Genomic DNA, 19425 nt, shown 5'->3' with positions numbered 1-19425 from the left:
GGACTGGACCCTGAAACTGTGAATCAAAAAAATTCGCTCTTTCTTGACATTGGTTTTCTTAGATATGTTGTCACAACAATGAGAAAAGAAACCAACATACTCTTTCATAGTCCCCCTTTGTGACTTCATGATGAACTTATTCAATATGTTTTAGATCAACTAGACAGTAGTATCATAGAGTAGTCACTATTTCCTAGGGTGAAAAACAAGAGCTCACTATACATAGATTTTATATATTTTTTTCAAAAGATCCTGTGAGTCTATTATCTACTCTAATTCTTATTTGAAGAAAAAGAAAGAAAATAGATGAAATAACTAGAAAACATTGCATTTCAAGAAGTAGATTCATTAAAGCATAGTGATGTTAATAATAATAATAATAATAATAATAATAATAATAATCTGAAGACAAGTAGCAAAGGTAGCAAAAACTCAAGCACACAGTTTTTTAACATGGAAAAATACATGGACTCATGAGAAAAATGATCTAAGTGAAAAAATAAATACTAAATTTGAATGAAGACTCAATGAATAAATTATAAGGATATCTCAATAGAAAATGAAAACAAATATACTGGTGGAAGAGACAACATCATGCTATAAAGAGAAAACTCAAAGAAATCCATTAAAGTCAGGAACAAGACAAGGCTCTCTATTCTTTCTGATTTTACTGATACAGTGCTTGAAATCTCAGTGAAGCTAAGACAAGGGAAGAAAATAAGAGAAACATATGGAGAAAATATCCGTAAGAGTATCCGTATTTTCAAGTGATTCTTAAGAAACACATGAGTAGGTTTATCCTATATTATATGTCTATATGTGTGAGTATATACTGTGTGTGTCTTTCTGTTTCTTCGATAGATAGCTCACTCGGGATGATCTTTTCCAGATCCCATCATTTACCTGCAAATTTCACGATTTCCTTGTTGTTATCTTTTTTTTATTGTTGAGTAATATTCCATTGTGTAGATATACCACAATCTGTACATCTAAAGAAACTAATCAAGAAGGAGGTCTCTGGCTAAAATGCTCAAACCCCATCCCAAAAAGCAAAGAGGATAGACATCAGAAGAAGGACAAAATAGGGAACAAGTCAGGACCCTGCCATAGGAGGGTCCCTGAAAGGCTCTGCCCTGAACACTATGAAAGCAGATGCTGAAACTTATGGCCAACCTTTGGGCAGATTGCAGGGAATCTTATACAAGTGAGAAATAGTAAGATATGGAGAGGACAGGAGCCCCACAAGGACAGCAACAGAATCCAAAAATCGGAGCACAGGGGTCTTTCCTGAGACTGATACTCCAACCAAGGACCATTCATGGAGATAACCTAGAACCCCTGCTCAGATGTAGCCCATGGCAGTTCAGTGTCCAAGTGGGTTCCATAGTAAATGGGAACAGGGCCTGCCTCTGACATGATCTGATTGACCTGCTCTTTGATCACCTCCCCCTGGGGGGGAGCAGCCTTACCAGGCCACAGAAGATGACAATGCAGCCACTCATGATGAGATTTGATAGACTAGGATCAGAAAGAAGGAGAGGAGGACCTCCTCTATCAGTGGACTTGGGGAGGGGCATGAGTGGAGTAGGGGGAGGGAAGATGGGATTGAGAGGGGAGGGGTTTATGGGGAGATACAAAGTGAATAAATTGTACTTAATAAAAATTAAAATAAAAAATATTAAAAAAAAGAAACAAATGAGATTTTACCAGGAAGCTCCTGGAACTGATCAAGACTTTCATCAAAGTATCAGAATACAAAATTAATATTAAAAAGTCAAAGTAAATTCAATAATCTTCCTATAGACCAAAGACAAACACATCAAGAAAGAAACCAGGGAAACAAGAAGCCTCAAAACCAAAAACAACACAAACTTTTAATAAGCCTCACAGAGAAGGCAAATAAATTCTACAATGAAAAATTTAAATCTCCGAAGAGATTGAGAAGACACTAAAATGGAAAGACCTCCATGCTCACAGATTGTTAGAGTTTTGAGAAAATGACTATCCTGCCAAGAGCAACTTACAGATTCAGTGCAGTCCTAATAGAATTCTTTGCTATTCATGAAGAAATATCACAAACAATCCTAACCTTCTTATAGGCACACGAAAGACCTGAAATAGCAAAAGAAATCCAGAGTAAAAGGATATTATTGGAGGCACTGCCATATATGATCCAAAGTTATACTACAGGGACATATTAAGAAACCCACCATGGCACTGGCCCAAAAGCAGACATGTGAATCAATTGAATGGAAGGCCAAAATTTAAGCTTATGAAATTGTATAGTGATTATATCATTTCTGGTTTTAATTAATGTCCCAGAAAATAGTTTCTAGAAAGTATATAAGAGAATCACTTTATATTTGACCTTATCCAAAAGGGCAACAGAGACCATTTACTTTATTGATATCATACATAAAATTATAAAATTAGAAACAGTTATTCATATAAATACACAAATACTTGTGCACATGTGTTAGAAAAATCACGTGAACAAATGTATTGAATACATAAAACATCAAAAATAGCTTGCATACAGACATGTCTTTAAGGCTACACTTGAACATAGATATAAGAGTTAAAATTAATAATTAAACTACATGGGCAAACTGACAAAAATCTTTTTACTCAACAAAGGAGCCTATGTTTTAAACTAGAATTTTTTGTTAAGATTTTACTGTTAGATAACAAAACTGATTTACATCTGTCACAATATATACATGGAGCCCACTTTGCATGAGCATTGGACCATAAAACTGAAATTCTAGTTGGTCCTGACCAGGAAGCCACTCCCCGTAGATGAGCTTTCATAATACTGGAAGGATAGACTACTGTGGGCATGGGGATGGCATCAATAGTCTTACCCACTTGTGAACCTTATGAAATGCAATAATGGCAACAGTTTCAAGAAACACCCATGAGTGCAAGAGTGGCACAAAGGTTATTGGGGTAACTAATCACTTCATGGTAGGATTTAAGGCCTGTACCATGGGAAGAATCACATGCCTGCTGTTGCAAATATTTTCAAGAACCCACAACTGGAGAGAACAAAGACACCAGGGTGAACATACTACTATTAATTTTTAATGAATTCAGTATCAAAATGCCCTCCAAGTTCAAAACTCTCTAGCCCTAGATTAGTACAATTCTCAGACCTCATCAGAGAAATTTATTTGTGCAGTGGGTAGGAGTTAATATAGAAACTCACAACTGGCTAGAGACTGTCTAGTTTTCAGCTACACATGGGACATCTACATCATACCTCCTCCTCAAGGCTCAGGGACCATTTTGGAATAAAAGAGAGAAAGATTGTATGAGCTAGAGGTTAAAGAAGACCAGAACAAAACTATGCTTCTGGACATGGCAGGATTGGTATACTCATGAATTCACAGCATCTAAGATTGCCTGCACAAGGTCATACATAACAAGATTAAGCCTGTCAATATTCTAGCATGGAGTGGGAAGTGGTTCATGAGTTCTAACCTCTCGTTGGGGAGTTATGGACAGTTTATGGCTTCTGGAGGAAGAATAGTCCATTTTCTTTAAGGATGAGAGTCATGCTCTAGTGAATTGCTCTATACCCAGTATTAAATGGTCAATCAGTTATTAACTTCTAAACAAAAGTACAAAAACATTAACTTCACTTGTACTAAAATTATAATTTATGTTTTATAAGTTATGTTTTAAAATTTAATGTTCATACATATTTTCTTTTAAACTTTCAAAAATAATAAATAAATTAATTAGTCAATGAAAAACACATATTTAAATCTTACTTTGTGTCATTCCACTGTCATGTCTTACAGTTCACGATGTCATTTCTGTAACGATGCCTAGGTGTATCCAGAGTAAGGTCTTTTCACCTGCAATCTCTGGAATTGTTCTTACTGAAATGTTTGCATTACTAGCTCTCTATTTTTCAGTGTTTCATGCTTTGCTATCTAGTGTAATGACGTTGCATCTTTTTTCACAGTCTCAAGTTTTAACAAGGCTACTATCTGTCTTGAACTACTTTAAAATAAGCATCATGATGACCCGGCAGAAGATGAGAAATATTCAGAAAAATCATAATGACTAACATTTACTCATAAGAGTTATTCTCCATCAATTCTGAAAATTCTCTTTACCAATTCCACGATTTAGAGGTGACATTTTTGTACTTGTCCCTCCCCCCCTTTCCTTTTTGTTCTAGAAATCACTTTGTAGACCAAGCTGACCTCATACTGAGAGATCTGCCTGCCTCTGCCTGCCTAGTGCTGGTACTTTTACTTTTGATTAAATTTTGTTAGTAGAAAAAAACATAAAACACTGGTATTTTCATATCTATCAGCAGGAATAAATTTGATGAATAAAAGTAATGACAAAACCCATAATACTCCAAAAACTGACAGAGTTCAACTCTATAAAACAACCTAAACTGAGAGGTACAATGTCTTAAAATAATTATTCATCAGTTCTCTGTAAATTTTAAGGAATAATCCATAGTAAATAAGTAAATTGCTATTATCAAAACAATCATAATTAATTGAAAAGGATGCAAATAAGTCTCAGAAATAACATCAGGGATATAAAGTAAAATTGTTCAGAAAAGAGTTATAGTATGACATGCAAAGATAGGAAGAACTGTAATTCACTGAAAGGATTTCCGGCACAGTGGGTCACAGTTAAAAAAATATTAACCAAAATATAAAAGAATGTTGGAAATATTCAAAATAGTGTTTTCATTTTATATATATTAGCATATGATTTTCCCTGGCTTTCAAGGATAGACTTCACTTCAGATTTAATCTTTGTAGGAGTCACAATTCTGCACTTAAGCATACATTTTATATAAATCAGAGGTCTGAAGTTCATAAAAGTTCATTAGACGAAAAGTAAACTCAAAGATGAAATGAAAGCTGTGCTTAGGCATGTGACATTTGAGAACACAGAGGGACATTATCTCACTATAATCAGAATTTGCTACTAGATATTTTGTCAGTGTTTACTTAATCTTTGAGATATTTTGAAATGAAAGATGTGTCTTTAAAATGGTTTAATGATTTAATTTAATAATATGCAATAATTGACTCTAAACTATCTTTGGTGAAACAACTTAAATATGTTTTTATAAATGACAGAACTTTAAAACATATTGGATGTTAGTGAGTTATGACCAGATACTTCAATTTTATGTGTGTATTCCAAAAACATGTACACATTACATATCCTATACAAAATTATACTATGTTTAATATTTTAAATTCCTTTAATTTTATTTTTTCTTTCACTGATAATGGGCAGGTTTAAAATGTGGTCCTTGTTAGAGGATTTAATCTCAATTGGTAAACAAAATATTAAGTAAAAAAAATATTTTTCTTTTTTTAATTCTTCATTAATTACACTTTATTCACTTTGTATCCCCCCCCCGTGGTTCCCTCCCTCCTCCCATCCCAATCCATCCCTTTCTCCACCCTCTGCATGCATGCCCCTCCCCAAGTTCACTGATAGGGGAGGTCTTCTTTTCCTTCCTTCTGATCCTAGTCAATTAGGTCTCATCAGGAGTGGCTTCATTGTCTTCTTCTGTGGCCTGGTAATGCTGCTTCCCTCTCAGGGGGAGGTAATTAAAGGAGTAGGCCAATCAGTTCATGTCAGAGTCAGTCCCTGTTCCTATTACAATAGAATCCACTTGGATACTGAACTGCCATGGGCTACATCTGTGCAGGGGTCTTAGGTTATCTCCATGCATAGTCCTTGGTTAGAGTATAAGGAGAGCAACAAAAATTACTTTTTCTAAACAAATTTGACAGTTACAAATATTTAAGATAATATAAAAATTAAAAAATGGGTTATATATATCAACATATTTTGTGATTTTTTTAATGTCTACAGGTGTTATAATTGATTTTTTTTATTGATTACAGTTTGTTCACATTGAATCCCAGCTATAGCCCCCTCCCTCATCCCTTTCCAATCCTACCCTAATTCCCTAATTTCCTCCTATGCCCCTCCCCCAGGCCACTGATAGTCCTCCTCCCCTATCAGGTCTCATCAGGACTGGCTGCATTGATTTCTTCTGTGGACTGGTAAGGCTGCTCCCCCCTCAGGGGGAGGTGATCAAAGAGCCAGCCACTAAGTTCATATTAAAGACAATCCCTATTCCCATTTCTAGAGAAACCATTTGGACACTGAGCTGCCATGGGCTACATCTGTGCAGGGGTTTTAGGTTATCTCCATAAATGGTCCTTGTTCGAAGTATCAGTCTCAGAAAAAAACCCTGTGCCCAGATTTTTTGGTTCTGTTGCTCTCCTTGTGGAGATCTGGAACCTTCCAGGTCTTTCTATTTCCCACTTCTTTCACACGATTCCCTGCACTCTGCAAAAAGTTTGGCTATGAGTCTCAGCATCAGTTTTGTTACTTTGCTGGGTAGAGTCTTTCAGGCTCCTGTCCTGTCGCCTGTTTTCTCCCTCTTCTGATGTCCATACCATTTGCCTTTCATAAGTGAGTATTGATCTTCTTACCCAGGACCTCCTTCCTGCTTAGCTTCTTTAGGTGTGCAGATTTTAGTATCTTTATCCTATTTTATAGGTCTAATATCCACTTAAAAGTGAGTATATATATGTGTATCTTTTAGCTTCTGGGAAACTTCATTCAGGATGACCTTTTCTAGTTTCCACCATTTGCCTGCAAATATCATGATTTCCTTGTTTTAAATTGCTGAGTAGTATTCCATTGTGTAAATGTACCACAATTTCTGTATGCATTCCTCCGTTGAGAGATATCTAGACTGTTTCCAGATTCTAGCTATTACGAATAAAGCTGCTACAAACACGGTTGATAAAATGTCCTTGTTGTACACTTGAGCATATTTTGGATATATGCTTAGGAGTCTTGAGGAAACACTATTCCTAATTGTCTGAGAGAGTGTGAGATTGATTTCCAAATTGGTTGTACAAGTTTACATTCTCACCAGCAATGGAGGAGGGTTTCTCTTTCTCCACATCCTCTCCAGCAGGTATTGTCACTTGAGTTTTTGATCTTAGCTCTTCTGGTGGGTATAAAGTGAAATCTCACGGTCATTTTAATTTGCATTTCCCTGATGACTAAGGATGTTGAGTATTTCTTTAAGTGTGTCTCTGACATTCGATATTGTCTCAAAACTTCTTTCTGAAGGCAGTTAGTACTATGAACTTTCCTCCTAGCACAGCTTTCATTGTGTCCCATATATTTGGGTAAGTTGTTCCTTCATTTTCACTGAATTTTAGGACATTTCTAATTTCATTTTTCATTTCTTCCCTGACCAAATTATCACTGAATAGAGAGATGTTTAGTTTCCATGTGTATGTAGGTTTTTTGCTGTTTCTGTTGTTGTTGAAGTATAGTTTTAGGCCATGGTGGTCTAATAAGATACAAGGAATTATTTCAATTTTCTTGTATCTGTTGAGTCTTACTTTGTGCCTGACTGTCTGCTCAATTTGTTTTAGAAGGTTCTATGAGGTGCTGAAAAGAAGGTATACTTTTTTCAGTTTGGGTGAAAAGTTATGTAGACATTTATTAAGTTCATTTGATTTAGGACCTCTGTAAGTGCCATTATTTCCCTATTTAGCTTCTGTCTAGATGATCTGTACCTTGGTGAGAGTGGAGTGTTGAAGTCTCCCACTACTAAAGTGTTGGGATCAATGTGTGATTTCAGCTTTAATAATGTTTCACGTACAAATGCAGGCGCTCTTTTATTTGGGGCATAGATGTTCAGGATTGTGATGTCTTTCTGGTGGATTTTTCCTTTGATGAGAATGAAGTGCTCCTGTTCATCTTTTTTTTTTAATTAATTCTGGTTGAAAGTTTATTTTATTAAATATTAGGAGAGCTACCTCAGCTTGTTTTCTGAGTCCGTTTGCTTGAAAAACAATTTTCCAGCCCTTTACTCTGAGGTAGTGTGTATTATTGTTGCAGATGTGTTTCTTGGATGCAGCATAATGTTGTATCTTGTTTCTGTAAATATTCTGTTAGTCTGTCTCCTTTTATTGGAGAGTTGAATCCATTGATGTTGATAGATAATAGTGACCAATGAATGTTAGCATTTTTTATTGTGGAGTTGATGGTGTTATTGTTTGCTTTTAATTTTTTTTGTTGTGAATTTATCTATATCCTGTGTTTTCTTGGGTATAATTGATTTCATTGGATTTGAGTTTTCCTTTTATTATCTTCTGTAGGGCTGGGTTGCTGTGTAGATATTGTTTAAATTTAGTTTTGTCAGGGAATATTTTGTTTCTCCATTTACATTGATTGAAAGCTTTGCTGGATATAGTAGTCTGGTCTGCATCTGTAGTCTCTTAGAGTCCTCATGACATCTGCCCAGGCCCTTTTGGCTTTCATAGTTTCTGTTGAGAAGTCTGGTATGATTCTGACAAGTCTACCTTTTTATGTTACTTGGCCTTTGTCCTTTGCTGCTTTTAATATTATATTCTTTATTCTGTAGATTTAGTGTTTTGACCATTATGTGACATGAGGAGTTTCTTTTCTGGTCTAGTATATTTGGTGTTCTGTAGGCCTCTTTTTTAATTAAAGTTTTACATTTTTACATTAATTATGTATTATTTGATTTGTATCCCAGCTGTAACTCCCTCTCTCATTCCTTCCCAATACCACCCTCCCTCCCTCATCTCTTCCCATGCCCCTCTCCAAGTCCCCTGATAAGGGAGGTCCTCCTCCTCTTCAATATGACATTAGGTTATCAGATCTCATCAGGACTGGCTGCAGTGTTCTCCTCTGTGGTCTGCAAGGCTGCTCCTCCCTCAAGAGGGGTGGTCAAAGAGCCAGCCACTGAGTTCATGTCAGAGACAGTCTCTGTTCTCCTTACTCGGGCACCCACTTGGAGACTGAGCTGCCATGGGCTACATCTATGCAGGGGTTCTATTTTATAGCCATGAATAAGACCTTGGTCCTTGGAGTTTCAGTCTCAGAAAAGACTCTTGTGCCCAGATATTTTGGTTCTGTCTCCTTGTGGAGCTCCTGGCCTCTCCAGTTCTTACTAGCTCTCTCTTCTTTCATATGATCCCTGTACTGTGCCCAAAGTTTGGTTATGCATCTCAGCATCTGCTTTGATATACATTGCTGGGTAGAGTATTTCAGAGGCCCTCTGTGGTAGACTCCTATCCTGTTTCTTGTTTTCTCCTTCTTCCAATGCCCATCCTGCTTGTCTTTCTAAGTAAGGATTGATCATCTTACCCAGGATCCTCCTTCTTGTTTAGCTTCTTTAGGTGTACAGATTATAGTATGTTTATCCTATATTATAGGTCTAATATCCACTTATAAGTGAGTATATACTGTATAGGCCTCTTTTATGTTCATGGACATCTTTTTCTTTAAGTTGGAAAAACTTCTTCTATGATTTTCTTGAAAATATATTCTGGACCTTGGAGCCTGGAATCTTCTTTTTCTTCTATTCATATTATTCTTAGATTTCGTCTTTTCATTGCGTCCTTCATTTTTGGATGTTTCATGTTTGGATTTTTTTCTGATTTTAATTTTTCTTTGAGATATTTTTCAATTTCTGCAAGTGTATCGTTAGCGTCTAAGAGTCTCTCTTCCATCTCTTGTATTCGGTTGGTGATGCTTACCTTTGTGGTTCCTAATCTTTTCTCTAAGTTCTCTAGCTCCAGCCTTTTCTATCTGTGTTTTCTTTATTGATTCTAATTCTGTTTTCCTGTCTTGCACCATTTCGTTCATCTGTTTGAATGTGGATTCCTGTCTTTCCATGATGGCCTCTTTTTTTTTTTTTTAACTTGTTTCCTCTTTATGTGCCTCTATTTGTGTGGCTATATTTGCCTGTATTTCCTTGAGAGCTTGATCATTTATTCTTTATTTGCCTCCGTTTGTGTGGGTATTTCTTTGAGAGACTGTGATTGTTTAATTTCATAGCATTTTGTCAAATTTTCAATATTCTGTATTTGAATTTTATATAATTATTTAATTTCAGTGCTTATCCATATCTAATCTTAAAATTTCAATTTATTTGTTTTTAATTTGCACATATTTTGAAAGCATGTACTAAAACATCTTCACTCTTCTTGTAACAATGTTTTTTGCTGAATTTCAGGATTTTTATTTTCTAATAACAATAATCTAATTATGATTATTTTTATATGTTTACTAGGATACAGAGTACACAATTTATGAAAATTATATCCATCTTTTTCAAAGTATAACTAAATATCCAGATATCCACCTGGAGCACAGTTGCCCACATTCTTGTAAAAGGAATAAAATCTTTGCCCACTAAAACTGAGCTAATTTTCCTTTGCTTGAAACTGACAAAATACAGGACCCCATTATCTGTAATGGCAAATAAAAATTATTCGAGCAGTCAAACATTATTTTTGTTAGTGCAAAACTTAAATAATTATCACAACCACAGAAAAATCCAATCACCTGCAAAGTGATATTAGTTATGCTATTGTACCTACTTTGAAAGTCTAAAAATAATATGTAATTAAAACATTGTTATCTTAAATATGAAAATGAGATATTTCCATTAAGGAACTATAGATCCATCTTCAATAAAACAAATTAAACTTGAGAATTAATAAAGCATAAAATATGTTTTTAGGAATTCTAAACAATTACAAAAAGGAACCTATAATTGATAAGCTTTCCCCAAATTCATTATAAAGGGTTATTCAACATACCATATAAAGCTTTACCCATTTCAAAAACTCTTCCTGATTATATGATTCCAATTTGTTTTTGGTTTTTTTTTTTTTTTTGTTATTTTTACTTTTCTCCATAGAAAATTAAAATGATTTGGTTGATCTTTGTCCATGTTTTTGAAATGTTTATATTAAAGAAATGAAACATCATTTGAGATGCTTTAAAATAATATGTCATTTGATTAAAGATAAAGATACCTCATCTGTGTTATTTCAGGACCAATGGAAAAAAAGCAATTCAAGAATGAAACACAAAAATTCTGTAGTTCTTGTAAGTATTAAATATTTAATTAAATGTCACTGTACTAATAACCATATTCACTATGTGTGTTTTAATTATGCCTTTGAGAACTAAAAATTTTGATTAATTTAGAAGTAACCAAAGAATGACATTGACATTGTGATAATAAATTTTCTTGTTTACTTTATTATTGTTTTGGTGAGCACAAATATACCATAAGAAGAAGTAAATTACAACAAAATCAAAATTCAACAAAACAAAACTAAGTTTAGGAGAAAATTTGAAAACAAGAAACAATTAAAATCTTATTCTCCACACTATTTCAGAGCACTATGCTTTACACTATCATAGAATATCATTTGTTAAGAAATTCTTTATACATTAATAGAAACATCTATGAATGGCAGGCTCTTTGACATCCCTCCTCCTCACCCCCACCCCCGAGGGAGGAGCAGCCTTGCTAGGCCACAGAGTAGGGCTTTGCAGCCAGTTCTGATGAGACCTGATAAACCAGGGTCAGATGAAAGGGGAGGAAGTCCTCCCCTATCAGTGGACTTGGAAAGGGACAGCGAGGGGATGAGGGAGAGAGGGTGAGATTGGGAGGGAAAGAGGGAGCTGGATACAGCAGGGATACAAAGTTAACAAACTGTAACTATCATTGGACTTGGGGAGAGGCATGCATGCAGAGAGTGGAGGAAGGAAGGAATTGGGACAGGAGGAGGGAGGGAACCACAGGGGGGATACAAAGTGAATAAAGTGTAATTAATAAAGAATTAAAAAAACTGTAACTAATATTAAAAAATTGGAAAAAAGTAACATCCATGAATGCAATAAAATAAAACTTTCCAGCCAGCTTTTATAAACTTAAGTGTCTTCCATTTTAATTTGTTGGAATTTTGGAATTCCTACATTGCTTCTTTGCTTTCAATAGATGGTCTTTTAATTTTTAAGGTCCATTGTGACAACTGTCTTTGAAATCATTCTGAGTGAAATATCCCAGAAGGAGAAAGACAAACATGGGATATACTCACTTATATAGACCTATAAGATATGATAAACATAATGAAATCTATACACCTAAAAAAGATAATCAATTAAGCGGACATGGGGTAAGATGATCAATCCTCGTTTAGAAAGACAGATGGGATGTGCATTGAACGTATGACAGGAGTCTACTGAGCGCATCTGAAAGACTCTAACTAGCAGTGTTTTCAAAGCAAAGACTCATGACCAAACCTTTGGCAGAGTACAGGGAATCATAAGAAAGAAGGGGAGTTAGTCTGATGGGGAAAGGATAGGAGCTCCACAAAGACCAAATATATCTGGGCACAGGGTCTTTTCTGAGACTGACATTCAACCAAGGACCATGTATGGATATAACCTAGAACCTTCACTCAGATGTAGCCTGTGGTAGCTCAGTAACCAATTGTTTTCCCAAAGTGAGGGGAACAAGGACTATTTCTAACAGGAACTCAATGACTGGCTCTTTGGTCTCCCCACTCCCGAAAGGAGGAGCAGTCCTGTTAGGCCACAGAGGAGGGCTTTGCAGCCAGTCCTGAAGATACCTGATAAAACAGGATCAGATGAATGGGGAGGAGGTCCCCCCTATCAGTGGACTTGGAAAGGGGCACGGTGGAGAAGAGGGACGGAGGGAGGGACTGGGAGGGAATGAGGGATCGGGACACGGCTGGGATACAGAGTTAATAAAATGTAACTGATAATAATAATAATAATAATAATAATAATAATAATAATAATAATAATAAAAAGAAACCAATCTCTCCTCAATCAACTAGATGTGCTATTTAGTCTGCTTCAGTTGTTGGGGTAACACTTAGCAAGAGATCAGTTGTTTTTAAATTCATGTTTTTCAAGAAGTAGACATAGTTTTGAAATATTAAAAATAAGCCCACTAAAGTAACACATACACTTCCATCATTGTATTAGAATGTTTCATTTAAAAATTCAACCCAAGATACATATTTTACAATTGTAACAATATACTGTCTAAATTTTATTAAATGACAAATATTTGAGTCAACTCAATACATTTTCTTAGGTGTTGAAAATAAAAGTGATAAAAAGAAATTAAAATATTTTTTACAAAGTTTATTTAAAAATATTAAATACTTAATGTATCATAAAAAATCTCATACATTAGGAGACCCTGTTTTCAACATCATATTAACATTGAAGATAAACAGTTGGCAATGTCATTCAGGATCAGAATTGGAAAATTATATGGTGTCTCCTTAAAGTGGCGCTTCCTGAGAGTTTACTACCAGAAAAAAGTTTCATGACTGCTTTCAATTTCAAATGTTCAAATGGCATTTTAAAGTAAGGACCACTTTAAACTCACATATATATACAGTAATATGTACAACATATATATGTGTGTGTGTATGTCTTTATGCATAATACATACACATGTATTATATATACATATCTATAATTATGCATATATTATATATTCATATCATATAGTATACATATGTATATAATATATACATATGATGTATATATTAATGTGATATAAATATATATTACGTTATAAAAAGTGAAATTTGTTGAGTTGATTCAAATATTTGTGCTTTAATAAAATTTAGGCATTATTTTTTACAATCATAAAGTATATACCCTGGCTTGAACTTCAAAAAGAAACATTTTAATATTATGCTATATTATTTATATATATATACATACATGTTTTTAAATTTATACATATTCAAATACAACAAAGGTACAAAATACAGCCTTATTATCATTTATCTCTTTGGGCTAGTGTGTTACTTTCTTCTGGAACCAGGCACTTATATTATTGAAAATTGAAGTAAGCATTGAAATTACATAATTGAGTGATTGTACTAGGTGAAAAAAAATACTTTCTGAAAACATAGACTTCTTTTCCCACCAATCATCTGTTTTATCAATCTTTTTAAATTTTATTTTACTTTTATTAATTACAGTTTATTCACTTTGTATTCCAGCTGTAGCCCCCACTCCCATCCCCTCTCAATCCTACCCTCCCTCCCTCTTCTCCTATGCTCCTCCCCTAGTCCACTGACAAGGGAGGTCCTCCTCCCTTTCCATCTGACCCTAGTCTATCAGGTCTCATCCAGACTGGCTGCATTGTCTTCCTCTGTGGACTAGTAAGGCTGCTCCCCCTCAGGTGGAGGTGATCAAAGAACCAAACTCTTAGCCAAACTAACTCAAAGTGACAAACTCTTAGCCAAACTAACTAAAAGGAGTCATTTTTATTGTTGTGATTCTTTAGCAGAATAATAGTATTAGGTTTTCCCCTAGAATTGCAACTTATCTTGTTTAAAGCTCTTCTCCATTTTACTAGTGTCAAGTATGGATTCCATCTCATGGGGCTTAAATCCAATCAGAAAGTTGTTAGTTACTCCCATAACACTTGTGCCATTGTTTTACAAGTATGTATTGAAGGCAGGTGGGTGTTGTAGATTTGTAGCTGGGAGATAGTAATGATTACCTTCCTTCTCTAATAACATGCATAATATCTTCCAGTATCACAAACATTAGTATGATCATGTGGTTTTTCTCCTCAGTTTATATATATGGTGGATCACATTGATGGATTTTTGTATATTGAACCACCCCTGCATGCTTGGGATGAAGCCTACTTGGTTACAGTGGATGATACCTTTGATGTGTTCTTGGTTTCGATTTGCAAATATTTTGTTGAGTATTTTTGCATCAATGTTCATGAGGGAGATTGGCCTGAAATTCTCTTTCTTTGTTGGGTCTTTGTGAGGTTTAGGTACCAAGGTGACTGTGGCTTCATAAAATGAGTTTGGTAATGTTCTTTCTGTTTCTATTTTGTAGAATATTTTGAAGAGTATTAGTGTTATCTCTTCTTTGAGGATCTGGTAGAATTCTGCGCTGAAACTTCTAGTTAACTACCAGCTAGACTTCTTTATGTCTGATGACATGTGTAAATGTTGTCTTCAGCAATAAGGCCTTACCATAAAATTGTGTAGTGTAACCAATAGTCTTGGCAAAATCTAATGATGTTTGACAGTTTCTGTGGGGCTCCTTTGGACAACAAACTCTATAATATGCAACTCATTCCTTGCACTTGAGGTTTTGTTTGGTGACGTAAGATGTCTTGTTGAGGCATTGTCTCCATTTAAATTGAGTTCATATATGTATATTTTAAAGAGTTTCTATAGTAGTAGACTTCCATATGGTTTTCATATGGCCTTTAGTGTTAGATGTCCCTCTCTTATTTCCCATTTTGCTCTTGTCTTCCATCCTCCTCACTATTTAATCATCTTATTTTAGTTTCCAATTGGACTTCTTCACAGACTCCTTAGACAATATACAGCAAGCCTATAGCCAACATCAAACTAAACGGAGAAAAACTTAAATCAATCCCACTGAAATCAAGGACAAGGCAAGGTTGCCCACTCTCTCCATATTTCTTCAACGTAATTCTTGAAGTCCTAGCCAGAGCAATAAGACAATTAAAGGAGATCAAGGGGATACAAATTGGAAAGGAAGAAGTCAAAGTATCAATATTTGTAGATGATATGATAGTATACCTGAGTGACCCCAAAAATTCTAGCAGAGAGCTCCTACAGCTAATAAACACCTTCAGCAAAGTGGCTGGATAAAAAATTAACTCAAAAAAATCAGTAGCTTTCCTGTATACAAAAGACAAAAGAGCTGAGAAAGAAATTAGGGAAACAACACCCTTCACAATAACCACAAAGGACATAAAGTACCTTGGTATGACCCTAACCAAGAAAGTCAAAGACATGTATGAAAAAAAAATTCCAGTCTCTGAAGAAAGAATTAGAAGAAGATATCAGAAAATGGAAAGACGTCCCATGCTCATGGCTTGCAGGATTAACATAGTAAAAATGGCTATTTTACCAAAAAGCAATCTACAGATTCAATGCAATTCCCATCAAAATACCAACACAATTCTTTACACACCTTGAAAGAAAAATTCTCAACTTCATATGGAATAACAAGAAACCCAGAATTCCCAAAACAATCTACAATAAAAGATCTTCTGGATGTACCTCCATCCCTGATCTCAAGCTGTACTATAGAGCAACAATACTAAAAACTGCATGGTACTGGCATAGAAACAGAATGGTGAATCAATGGAATCGAATAGAAGACCCTGAAATATACCCACACACGTATGGACAACTGATCTTTGACAGAGATGCCAAAACCATACAATGGAAAAAAGATAGCATCTTCAGCAAATTGTGATGGTCTAACTGGATGTCTACATGTAAAAAATGGAAATAGATCCATACTTATCACCCTGCACAAAACTAAAGTCAAAGTGGATGAAAGACCTCAATATAAAACCAGACACACTAAACCTGTTAGAAGAAAAGTGGGAAGAGCCTGGAACTCATTGGTATAGGAGAAAACTTCCTGAACAAAACACCAACAGCACAGGCTCTAAGATCAACAATCAATCAATGGGACCTCATGAAACTGAAAAGTTACTGTAAAGCAAAGGACACTGTCATCAAAACAAAACGATTACCTACTGATTTGAAAAGGATCTTCATCAACCCTATATCTGACAGAGGGATAATATCCAGTATATATAAAGAACTCAGGAAGTTAAAAAGCAACAAATAAGTAATCCAATTAAAAAATGGGGAACAGAGCTAAACAGAGAATTCTCGATAGAAAAATATCGAATGGCAGATGCTGAGACTCATAGCCAACCTTTGGGCAGTGTGCAGGGAATCTTATGAAAGAAGTGGGAAATAGTAAGACCTGGAGAAAACCAGTGGGGAGCCTAGCCGGGATTGGTGATGTCTGTCCTGGGCAAGAAGCTGGAGGAAAGGGGCTTTGACAAGGTGTGGGGTGGTTACAAACGCTAGGGAGGGGTAGGAGTGAAAGTTGGCAGCAGATACTTACATTCATCTTGGGAGTGAGGAAAAGTAGGGGTATGGGAAGGGCAGGGACAGTGGTGTATAATTTGAAAGGGCCACTTCCTTCATTTGTGTGTGTATTTTGGTTTGGTTTTGGAGACAGAACCTCTGCCTCACAAGTGCTGGGGTTAAGTGTCTGTTGTGTCTTGCTCTTTTGTGTGTTTTAGATAACAAAAGAGTGAAAGTAGGCATAGTGGGTTGTGCCTAGGACCCTAGCACTTGGAAGGTTGAAGCAAGAGGATTCCCACTGAGTTTAATGCCAGCCTAGGCAACAAAGAACAAACCCTGTTAAACAAAACATCCAAAACAAAAATGGCCTTGCCCTCCCCAGTACTCACAACTTACCCTGCCTAGCTTCAGAGATCTGACCCCTTCTGGGTGGAGTCAATAGAATCTTGTTGCTGTTAGCCCACAAGACACTTAGCCACATGCCCTATTCTGTTTTGCAGGCTTATGTGGTCCTTGGCCAGTTTCTCGTGCTAAAGAAAGATGAAGACCTCTTCCGGGAATGGCTAAAAGACACGTGGTGCCAATGCCAAGCAGTCCCGGGACTGCTTTGGGTGCCTTCGAGAATGGTGTGACACTTTCTTGTAATGCTCTCTGGGGACCCCTAAGCCCCCTCCCCCCAGCTACAGCATAGAGTCTCCAGAGGCTGCACCCAAGTGGGCTCCTCCCTATCCTCCATGAAGGAAAAGATTGCTGTTGTCACACTAACCTATGTACTCCAGGGTCTTTTAGGAGTTCTCTCCCTTCACTGTTTCATCATTTTTGGAATTCTTGACCTTGCATGCCTTGCCTCCCCTTCCCCCCCCTGCCCCCCAGTTCATGGCAACAGTTACCAGCTTTTCTGAATGGATTCTGGGCCCTTTTCTCCCTGCCTTCACAATCCATTGGATGCTCTTTTGATTCCCCCCTCTTCCTTTGGCAAAACAGTCACTGTGCTTATAAAGATTTTTAGATGAATAAAGTCATTGGCCTTCATTAAAAAAAAAAAAAAAGAAAGATCTGGAGAGGACAAGAAATTCCACAAGGAGAGCAACAGAACCAAAAAATCTGAGCACAGGGGTCTTTCCTGAGACTGATACTCCAACCAAGTACCATGCATGTAGATAACCTAGAACCCCTGCACAGATATAGCCCATGGCAGCTCAGTGTCCAAGTGGGTTCCATAGTAATGGGGACAGGGACTGCCTCTGACATGAACTAATTGGCCTGCTCTTTGATTACGTCCCCCTGAGGGGGGAGCACCCTTACCAGGCCACAGAGGAAGACAAAGCAGCCACTCCTGATGAGACCTAATTGACTAGGATCAGAAGGAAGGAAAAGAAGACCTCCTCTATCAGTGGACTTGGGTAGGGGCATGCGTGGAGAAGGTGGAGGAAGGGAGGTGTTGGGAGGGGAGGAGAGAGGGAACTACAGGGGGGATACAAAGTGAATAAAGTATAATTAATAAAAATTTAAAAATATTTTCAAAAAAAAGATGAAAAAATTGACTCCTAATAGCATTCTGCTATAACCATAAATAAGTGTCTCACTCAGCCTTCATCAGAGACACTTCTTCCCTGAAATGCCAGCTAACCCAGAGACCCATAACTAGACAATGAGCAGAAAGTATGAGACTTCGGAGCAGTCAGTCCTTAGTTATGTTTCCATCAATGCCCTCTTCTCCTAAAATCTCAGTAATCTGTGTGGGAAATGAGGCAGAAAGATTCTAAGACATAAAGGTAATGCATAAATCCAAGGGAACCGGGTCTTCAGCAGAGAATAGTAGCACACACAAGGTCTGCATAGGTTTAAGCCAGACAGAAAGAAATAGTTTTCTGTCATACAGTCTCACTGAGTGTATTGACCACACCTCAGGGCAAGCCCCAGGGCCAGTAGTTGACTAACACAAAATAAACAAAACAGTATTTTTAAAGACCTGCTTCATCTTGCTGTCTTAGAACATTTTTTTTTTTTGTCTTACTGGTCTTTTTTTTTTCCTTTTGATGTTTGGTTTTGTGGTTTGGGGGAGGGTTGGGGGGACACAGAGAGATTTGTTTGGGTTTTGTTTGTTTTTTAGAAAGAGAGAACATAAAATTGGATGGGTAGGGAAATGGAGAGGTTCTAGGAGGAATTGGGGTAGGGGAAAACATATCAAAATATGTTGTGTGAAAAAATATTCAGTTGAAAATGTTAAAAACAAGAAAGTGAAGAAAAGGCTCAGTTGCCCTTGATAAAACTATTGCATGGAATGGGGAGGAGGGGACAACTGGAATCCCTAATAAATTCAGTAGTCTCTCTGAAAATTTCTAAGTGAATCTTACAGCAGGACCTGGAGCATGGAGCCATCCCTCCATGCTGATTCACTGAATCAAGATCCAGGCTTTATAGAGTCCAAAATCTAGACCTAAGTTCTCAGTGGAGCATTAACTCCACCACCCCAGTTACCTTCTCCTCCATACAAGTTCCATAGAATCTTATAAGATAATGTTCCTACAAGCTAAGACAGACTGCACCTATGATTGTCACAAATCTTACACAGCTTCTCATTCTAGGAATAATTGAAAAGACATAAGGCAAG

The 19425-nt window shown here is 36.4% G+C and overlaps 1 pseudogene; it reads left to right on the top strand.

Annotated features, from left to right (window-relative positions):
• Positions 1-17609, top strand: part of LOC110544739 (barrier-to-autointegration factor-like) — a 124408-nt pseudogene extending 106799 nt beyond the window's left edge.
• The last annotated feature ends 1816 nt before the right edge of the window (positions 17610-19425 follow it).

Source organism: Meriones unguiculatus, chromosome X (assembly GCF_030254825.1).
Source record: "Meriones unguiculatus strain TT.TT164.6M chromosome X, Bangor_MerUng_6.1, whole genome shotgun sequence".
Lineage (NCBI taxonomy): Eukaryota > Metazoa > Chordata > Mammalia > Rodentia > Muridae > Meriones > Meriones unguiculatus.
The sequence above is the reverse complement of the archived record's forward strand: the minus strand, read 5'-3'. Positions and strand labels throughout refer to the sequence as shown.